The sequence below is a fragment of the Leuciscus leuciscus genome (assembly GCF_965113295.1).
Source record: "Leuciscus leuciscus genome assembly, chromosome: 24".
Classification (NCBI taxonomy): domain Eukaryota; kingdom Metazoa; phylum Chordata; class Actinopteri; order Cypriniformes; family Leuciscidae; genus Leuciscus; species Leuciscus leuciscus.
Genome location: NC_138723.1, coordinates 7,280,979 through 7,290,120, shown reverse-complemented (window position 1 = coordinate 7,290,120; position 9,142 = coordinate 7,280,979). Strand labels below are relative to the sequence as shown.

General features: G+C 35.9%; 1 long non-coding RNA gene across 1 annotated transcript; it reads right to left on the bottom strand.

The window, feature by feature from the left end:
* Positions 1-6,482: 6,482 nt before the first annotated feature.
* On the bottom strand, positions 6,483-8,436 carry LOC309489146. Its single transcript, XR_014202349.1, has 3 exons — positions 8,114-8,436; positions 7,428-7,504; positions 6,483-6,990 (listed from the first exon to the last, which is right to left on the bottom strand). It is a non-coding gene; the product is annotated as an uncharacterized lncRNA (long non-coding RNA).
* Between the last annotated feature and the right edge of the window lie 706 nt (positions 8,437-9,142).

Sequence of the window (9,142 nt, the reverse complement as noted above, 5' to 3'; positions counted from 1 at the left end):
TTGACCCAAAAAAAAAAAAAAAAAAAAAGGATTAAAATAAATAGACATTGATGTACTGTATCAGTTTCAGCACAGCTTCTCTTTATATACAACCTGAGAAATGTACATATCGTTATAAATTCCCCATAGAACTTCATATTATATTGAATTCATTGATTGTGTTGTATTTATAAGTGAGGTTAATTAACCCTTTGGTGCTGCTCACGTGGTGGGCAAAAAATGACAGATTTTTCTAATTTTATTCTGATGAAATGACTATATTTTAGTTCAGTAATGTTTTTATTTAATATTTTGTATTTTTAGGGAATTTTATGGTACTAAATTATATTTATGGAATAGTTATAATACATTTATTACCTGTTATTCACTTTTTTGAACATTGACCTGAAAATGAAATTTCCTATTTAAATTGTCATAGATCTTGTTAAGTTTGATCTCTTTGTTAAGTTTGACACTTGGCAGATTATTGCTGATGTGAAAAAGGTTTAAAAAAAAAAAAGTGAATGTGAAGTGATTGAAGTTTAAGTTTATTATTATGAGAAATGCACAGAAATACTATTTAAAATTTTATATGAAATTTATAACATTTCCAAAACATGTTTTACAGTAATTTTCTGCAATACAATCAAAGTCATAAATCTGAACAAGATGTGTTTCAAATTTGAGGTTGATGTCTCTATTTCCACTACATGAAATTCGTTTCCCATTAATTTCCAATGCGGTCGTTGTGTGTGTATGTGTGTGTGTGTGTGTGTGTGTGTGTGTGTGTGTGTGTGTGTGTGTGTGTGTGTGTGTGTGTGTGTGTGTGCATATTGCAAGTGTCAAAATCTTTACCAAGTTTCGTACCATTCCAATGATGTTAAAAATTCTATAAAATTTGGTTGTGAACCAAAAAGTATGTAATGATAAAAAAAAAATATTTAAAAAAAACATTATAACAGTTTCATTCTCTCCTGTGTTAAATTTTCATAAAGTTTAAGAGTAAGTTCTGGCATCAGGATTTGTAAATATTTGTACAACTCTAAAGTTGTACAAGCAAAACATTGCTTTACGTTTAAAATTATATAAACACAATGCCATTGTTCTTTCATTCATTCAAACATATGTGTACTGTACATATACTATGTGTACTATGTATACATATACAAATATGAATGAGATCCCTCTCAAGGTAGTATTGACATGACAGTACAAAATATTTCATGCAAAATATTTCATGCAAACCAAAATAATTATAGTTATTTAAAAATTAAGAGATGTGAAAATGCATAAATGACTATGTTTACAATGAAAATATGTATTTATTAAAGAATTTACTAGCTGATTAAAATGACTATAATAACAACAACACATTGCATGTTGTTTTTATTCAAAATGCAATTTTTTACTGTAAAATACTGTATTGATCACTGAAAAAAATGGTGTACAAACAATTTTCACTCAATAAATTCGCAGTTAATTACAAAGAAATTGCAAGTAACACTTTGAATTAAACATGAATTTTTGAAGTACAAACTCAAAGACTGAAATAGTATTTTCTTGTAAAATTCTCCAAAAATCTTTGTTTTATGTATAGCTTTTTTAATCTTTTTTACAGTGTATGGTGTAAAATTACATTTGATTCTTCAGCATATTTTTGAAAGTAATTATGGATTATAGCAACATTATTTGACTGAATGAATTGTTTGACTCAAATTTAAATTTCATGATGCATTGCATCAGAAACTAAAGAATCATAGTTTAATTCAATTGTTTTCAGAGCAAAGATTTATGCCCTTACATATTATTAACCTATTATAATGTTTCTATCAGGCTTTGATTCTTTTTTTCTGTAAAATAGTTCTTCATTCTGGTCATTATAACTTGAAAGCGAGAGTTACATTCACAGAGGATGCCATGTTTTGAACTTAACCCTCAATTAGAGAAGTGCACCAACTTACCTAATGAGCCACGCAGTTCGGCAGATGCCTGCGACTTTATTCCCAGTGGGTAATCGTCTTACCGAAATATATATCAAATTAATTTTTTGATCTGTGTCGGCGTCATGACAGAACATCCCCTCTTAAACTTTTAAACCAAAGCAAGCATACATATCAAACACCCCCCGCTCACTTCTCATTACTTTACCGGAATTTCAGTTGAGCAAAAACAAATAAACAAGTTATTTGCATGAGAAATATTACCGCATTATAACTATCATTAGGGACTTTTTATAATAACTTATAAAGACGCAAGGCCAGGGTTCAGTTTCAAGCACTAGAGTAAGAAGATTAAAGTTTTATTTCATTCACTCTCCGTTTTAAACATGCTGTTGTTGGGAAGAAAATGAAGGGTTTTTTTCTTTTAAAGGTTGCTTTTGTTTTACTTTTGTTTTTTTCATTTCCAATTCACTTTTCATAAAATTTTCATTCATTTATTATAAATGGAAAGCTTTATTACTTAGATTTTCTTTCCACAACACCGCATTCCCTCAGATCCGACCTTGAGCACTTCTCATGCTGGATTTGAAGTTTTAGCTAAATGGATGGTTGATGTTTGTGTGTTAAGGGATTGAACACAATGCAAAGCAAAAGTCAAAATGTTTAAGAAGATGAACAGATATTAGGCCTTTGTTGTGCCTTCTGTCCGCTCATAAAGAAAGTGATTTTGGCCCGAACTGCTCTTTATCACACTGTGCAAGGCTCTTGAAAAGCGGCTCCCGATCTGGACCCCCCAATCATGAAATTACACAGAGCGTCTTAAAGAGAGCGAGGTTAAAGATTATCTGGTGATCGTGGAATGCATTAGCCACTCCAAACTCTCCACAAAGATGCTGTGGTTTTCACTTTTCATAATTAAAAGAGTGTTTTTATTCTTTCGTTGCTAAGTACTTTGAGAAGCTTTCCCTGTCCGGGCCTAAGAGCCTTATGATTAGATTGTTCATTGAAACTGGACAAAAAGGCCATCCGGGAACAGATCTTTGAAGAGTAATCCACTGGCTTCAACTCGTACAGTAGTTTGAATTTCTGCGAAATGCTTTACTGGGTATTGCGTACAGATTCATTTTTTTGCAAACATTTGTATGTTTTTAAAGTTCAGTAAGTGCATACTTACATTTTTCCCCAATAGGTTCAGTTTCAGTCTATTCAAACGCTTTTTCATTCAAATACCAACTAATACAAACGAGATGACGTTGATCAGGCCAAAAGGGGTTCAAACAAAAGGTTTTTCCAGCTATTGTAGTTAAATGACTTCATTCCCACATTTCCCCACAGCTGTGTGAGGTTATGGAGAAAGACACACAGTGTGTATGAGAATGCAGATGGCGGCAGATGCACAGGATGCTGCGTATGGATTTGTCTTCCTCTATAAGTTCAGTGATTTGTCTATTTCTCCTGAGTTGATAGGAAGCATACGTTATGCTGCCCAAACATATGTCTGTAAGCAAAGTCTTATTTCCTTCATCTTGCGTTTAAGGCGAAAAGGTGAATTGTTACAGACATGAGTAGTCAACACGAATACTTTTTTTGTTTTGCTAATCAAAATCAAATGAATGAGTACATGTATTTGATGCTGTTGATGTGACCATTTTTTATGTCATGTATTTGATGCCTATATGACTTATGCACCCAAATTTGATACCTGAAAAATGTGGTTCAGTATTTTTGGCTCACACGCTAAAAAAATTAAGGTTATTTATTGGAATCTATGCTTACCTGAAGAACCTTTAACATCCATGGAAACTCTCTTAAAAATAAAGATTCCAAAAGGGTGTTTTCACATTTATAGTGGCTTTCGCACCAGAGGAACGGTTTCATCGTTTCTGTAAATATTGGCGTAAGTACCCGCTTTTTTTGTGTTCGCACTGCAGGAACTGGGAATGATTTTGGTTATAGGAACGCCTTTAATTAGCTAAAGGGAGAAACTACCAGTAACGCAAGTGTATGTTGATTGGCCGAGCGCATGCCATACGAAACGCAAGCTTAAACGCCATTTTTAAAAAGCTGCGTAAACAAACACACAGTTTACATAAACTTACTCCACAAACTAACTCCAGGAACAGTGATAGATAGAGTGACGCTGAAGTCCAGGCACTTCTCAAGCTTTACGCTACGGAGTTGTTGATGTTGTTGAATGCTGCGCTTAAATGACGTTTCTGTCGGCCGGCTTACGGCACTTCACAGTTCCTACCGCCGGTGCGAATGCAACCAGGGAAATCACCCTTAGGGGAACATTTAGTTCCCGGGGGACCGTCCTGGTGAGTAGTTCCTATTACTGAGTTCCTATAACTACCCGGTACGATTTAATATGAAACTGTTACCAAAGCAAAACAGTGATCATAATCATGCTGAGGATGTGTATGAAAAGTATGTAATTTATGTTGGTGCATGGCACCGGTGTTACCTCTTCTACTCGTCAGAGCTGTTTCTAATGCCGAGTCTGTCTAACCATTTCTCCTCCTAATGTCCTTCATATCACTTAATAATACAGTATTCTGTGCAGAATTCAAATGGATCTGATATGTTTTCTGGTCTGTGCCGACTCGATCATATGATCCGCTCTGTGTATCGTGTCTCTGGACCGGAGCGGTGGCGGTTCCTGTGACACTAACGTGAAACCAGACTTCATTCGCCCCAATGGAAAGCATATTTACACTGTCTGAATCTTTCCCTATCCCCTATATAGTGAACTATGTGCCATTCACCATGTAGAAAATAGTAAATGTGTGAACAAGTGAATGATTTCAGCTGCAGCTTCAGCATCTATTTATAGTGTAGGGGGCGGGGCTTCAGATTCTAAAGAGCATTGATTGGACAGAAAATCTGATGAGAAGCTGAAATGCAGAGTGATGTCATTTTGGATGAAGTGAGAGACTGTGAGTTTGGAATGCTTATATCTTCTAAATGTGATTTTTGTCATTGTTTCAAAGCACACTAGCTTATAGATAACCTTAAGACTAACATATTCATACTTAAAGCAACAAAAAAAAAACTTGATTTCAAGGGGACTTTAATGCCATTGAACCATGAATACCAATAAAGAATCTTTGTTTTTAAGCGTGTATTCCACAAAAGGTTATTTTTGGTGGAAAAGGGTTCTTTAGGTTATTAAAATATTCTTTACACAAAGAAAGATATGATCAATTTAATAGCTGTTCACTAAAATGGTTCTTTTATGGCATCACTACAAATAATCCTTTATTTTTAAGAGTGCACGATTAAGGTCTGTAAAGGTGGACTTCAGTGTTTGCTGGCTATGAAACAGAAAGTTAGCCGCACTGCCCCTGTTAATATGGAGGTAGCGTTCAGATAGTCTCAGTGCAAGTGCAGGAGTCAAAGCGAAGGTCCTGGCTCCCGGGCACATCCCAGCAAGCGTGACTCCCCTCTCCCCGTATCTCTCTCTTGAATGCTGCATCTGCAAGAACTTTATTAAGGCAAGCGAGCGGTGTTATGCATCTCTGTTTGACACTTTAGAATTACAGCACAGGTGTTTCAACTTAAAAGGGTCTATTCATTCACGCCAAGCCGAGTGACAAGGAGGACCACAGGGGCCACGGGAGGATAGACGCGATACAGGCAGGCGGCGGAGCGCTCGTAGGGTGTTTGAATGGATGATCGGTGAAAACAGTCGCCCCATACCCAGAGGGATCAGACCCAATGATAGTCTTTCTGCGGCTGCTTAGAACATAATGCATGTGCTATTGGGCCAAAGTGATAATGTGCTTTCTGTATTCCCTGCTCTCCCTTTATCTGGAGGAATGAATCAAATAAAAGAAGAGAAACAAGATTTTCGACCCATTGCTTTTGATTAAGTGATTTAACATGCAGAGTTCCCAGGCTCGGCAATATCTCTAATGGTCTGGAAAAACAGGAGAGAGAGGGAGGTGATAGGAAAGCTTTGGTCAGCCTTGCGCAAGGAACATTATCCAGGGGTTGTGTGTGTGTGTGTGTGTGTGTGTGTGTGTGTGTGTGTGTGTGTGTGTGTGTGTGTGTGTGTGTGTGTGTGTGTGTGGTGGATGTGGAGGGCGGAGGGGTAGCTGTTAAGAACTTTAAAATGTGCCCTCTTTGCTTTTTCAAAGGCTAGTTGGTGTATTATGGTTAAGTCGGCTTTGGATTTGTGAAAGGCTTTTAACACACCCCCCCAAAAAACAAAACAAAACAAATGCAGCAGATCTTAGGAAACTGAATGATATGCTGTATTTGATTATAATCAAGTCCAATATAAAGGAAATAGTGAATCCATCAAATGTATTATGAATGTTTTATGCGTGATTTATTGGTGCCACAATTAATAGAAAGTCTTAGTGCAAAAAAGCATTTGTAGATATTTTTTTAAGCGTTTTTTTATTTCTAAACTATAAGGCTGATTATTTCAGGATAAACATGTGCAACATTTTACATTACGTTACAAATGTGCGCTGAACAAAATTTTTAGTAGTATGAATTACTTAGAAAATTTAAATTTCACAAATTATTACACTCTAAAAACTCCCTTATTTTTGACCCAACTCCTGGGTTAAAAAGGGACCAACTAATTTATGGGTTATTTCAACTCAGAAAATTGGGTTATGCTTTTTGACCCAAATTATGGGTTAAATACCTGACCCAAATGTTGGGTTTAAAAAACCCAACATCTGGGTAGAAATAACCCAAAAATTAGTTGATCATTTTTTAACCCAGGAGTTGGGTCAAAAATAACCTAACTTGGGTCACTATCCCAGTATGCCTTATTTCAGAAAATAAAACTTTGTTTTACATTATATTACACACTTCAAGCACTTTTACATTTTTATTGCATTAAATAAAAATCTATAAGAAAAAACACACACTTGGACATGTTTATTTTCATATTTATTTTAGGTCACACTGTAATAACAATATTAGAAATAAAAAATAGAAAAATAAACAACAATTCTCAGAAGAGCCTCAGGAATTTAAGCCTGGGGTCAACTTTGGGGACAAGATTTTTGATAGGGTCCTCATCAAAGAGAAGAAATGCCTCCTCATCTATCTGAAAGACAGAAAACAAGACAACATGAGTATTGTTAATAAGTCGAGACAATTGTGAACCACTCACCACCAGACACTCTTTCATTATCAAGCTAACAAATAATCACTTTTAAGGTAATGCAGTGGCTTCTTTTTTTTTTTTTTTTTTTTACATGGCCCAAATTGCTAGTTAACTAATGTGGTTCTTTTGCAGCATTAACATTACCCATTTTGTGTGAATGACATATTTTCTTTCATTAAAAAGTGTAATGACAGCCCATTCTTATGCATAACAGCTTAAAGACAAGGCACAATAATATTTTAGGGTTGTACATACCCCACTGTCGAAGAAGTTGTGACTTTCACAAAATCTTGCACTGACACATTTAAGTCTTATAAAAAAAAAAAAAATGTAGGTATAGAGAGATGATATAAGGGCAATAAGAGTAAAATGCTCACCTCTAAAATTCTCTGTCAGCTCAGACAGCTGCCACTCAGTTAGCTTATCAGCGACAAAACTGTCCATTCAAAATGACCTGGAGAAAACATAGCAATATAGAGGTTAGCAACAATTTGAAGACTTGACCCGCTTCTTTAACTCTCACTATTCAGCCAGTAGAGCACTGTATAATATGATAAGGACGGCACAGCTGGTAAACATAACTCAACTATTGTGTTGCCTCGTCGCTCTGTAGCCGCGGCTATGGGGCTTGCACACCGGACGAGAAGCGCCGCGTCGCGTCGCGTCTAGGACAACTCGAGGTATCGCTCACCGGACGTGCACTCTCTCAAGGGGCTCGCACACCGGACGCGAAGCGCAGCGCCGCGTCTTTAAAATTCGAACACATTATTCTCTATAAGTGTAACGGACACACACACACACACCGGCGGTCTGTCCGCGGCACCCAGCAACGGCTCAGGACCGTGTTCAAAATCGCGTCCGGTGTGCGATAACGTTACCTCGAGTTGTCCTAGACCTAGATGTTGTCGTGATAGCCGCGGCTATACATGCCAACCACAGAATTACCACGGCTAACGCTAGTCTCAACGTATTTTTTTTTTATAGCAAATTGTTGCTAAACTAGCAACAGGGACATGGACACAGAAAAGTTAACATTACATCAACACTGAAAATACTCTCTTACCTTGAATATAGATGAAGTTGCACCGATGAAGCACAGGCCAAAACGGAACGAACGCGAAGCGACGGTTATTTCAAACGACTGTTGTGAGAAAATTCCAGAACAACTGCGAGAGAGAGAGAGAGAGAAAGCCAACCCTATAACCCAGAACATGGGTTACTCTTTGAAAAATAACCCAGAAACCCAAACAACCCAGAAATTGGGTCAAAATATTAGCCCTATAACCCAGAAAATGGTTACTCTCTGAAAAAATAACCCATAATTTTAACCCAACACAAATAACCCAGAAAATGGGTTGAAGAAATAACCCAGGAGTTTTTAGAGTGTACAAATAAATGGCAAGTAACACATTAGACTAAACGTGACATTTTGTAGAAAGACTGAAATAGTATTTTCTTGTAAAACGTACTCCAATAATCTTGGTTTTCTTTACAACTTCGAAAAATCATTTTATACAGTGCAGTTCATTACTATTAAACTTCTTAAGTAAATACCCAGTAAAATGTATCAGTTTTCATTTGTGGTGCTAAGAAAACACAATGAAAAGGGTAATTACATGGTTATTATAATTAATAACATTGTAATAACAATGTAACTACAAGTACCTCCGCAAAGCCATTATACGTTAAGTGCTTTAGTTGATTATAGCATTAAACTGTTCTTATTTAAATCCACAGTATTATATTAATTTAATCAGAATTTAATTATTTGTCTTGCTAAAGTGCATACAGTTTGACAAAATAAAGATGCAGCTCACCTAAAAAAATAGTTTATTTAGTTTATTAGCAGAATATTTCTTACAGTATTATATAAAATAATTCATATAATTCAGATTTTTTTGATAACGTGTATTGTCCTGCTAAAGAGCATAGCATTTGCCGAGATATAGATGTTTAATGAAGAGTTACAGTACTTTACTCAGCTAACATAAAAAAAGATGGTCAAAGACTAGTTATCGACCTATAATGTTGTTTTCCATCAGTTTTCATGTGTGAGTTTCATGCACAACGACAACCTCCAAAAAACAACTTT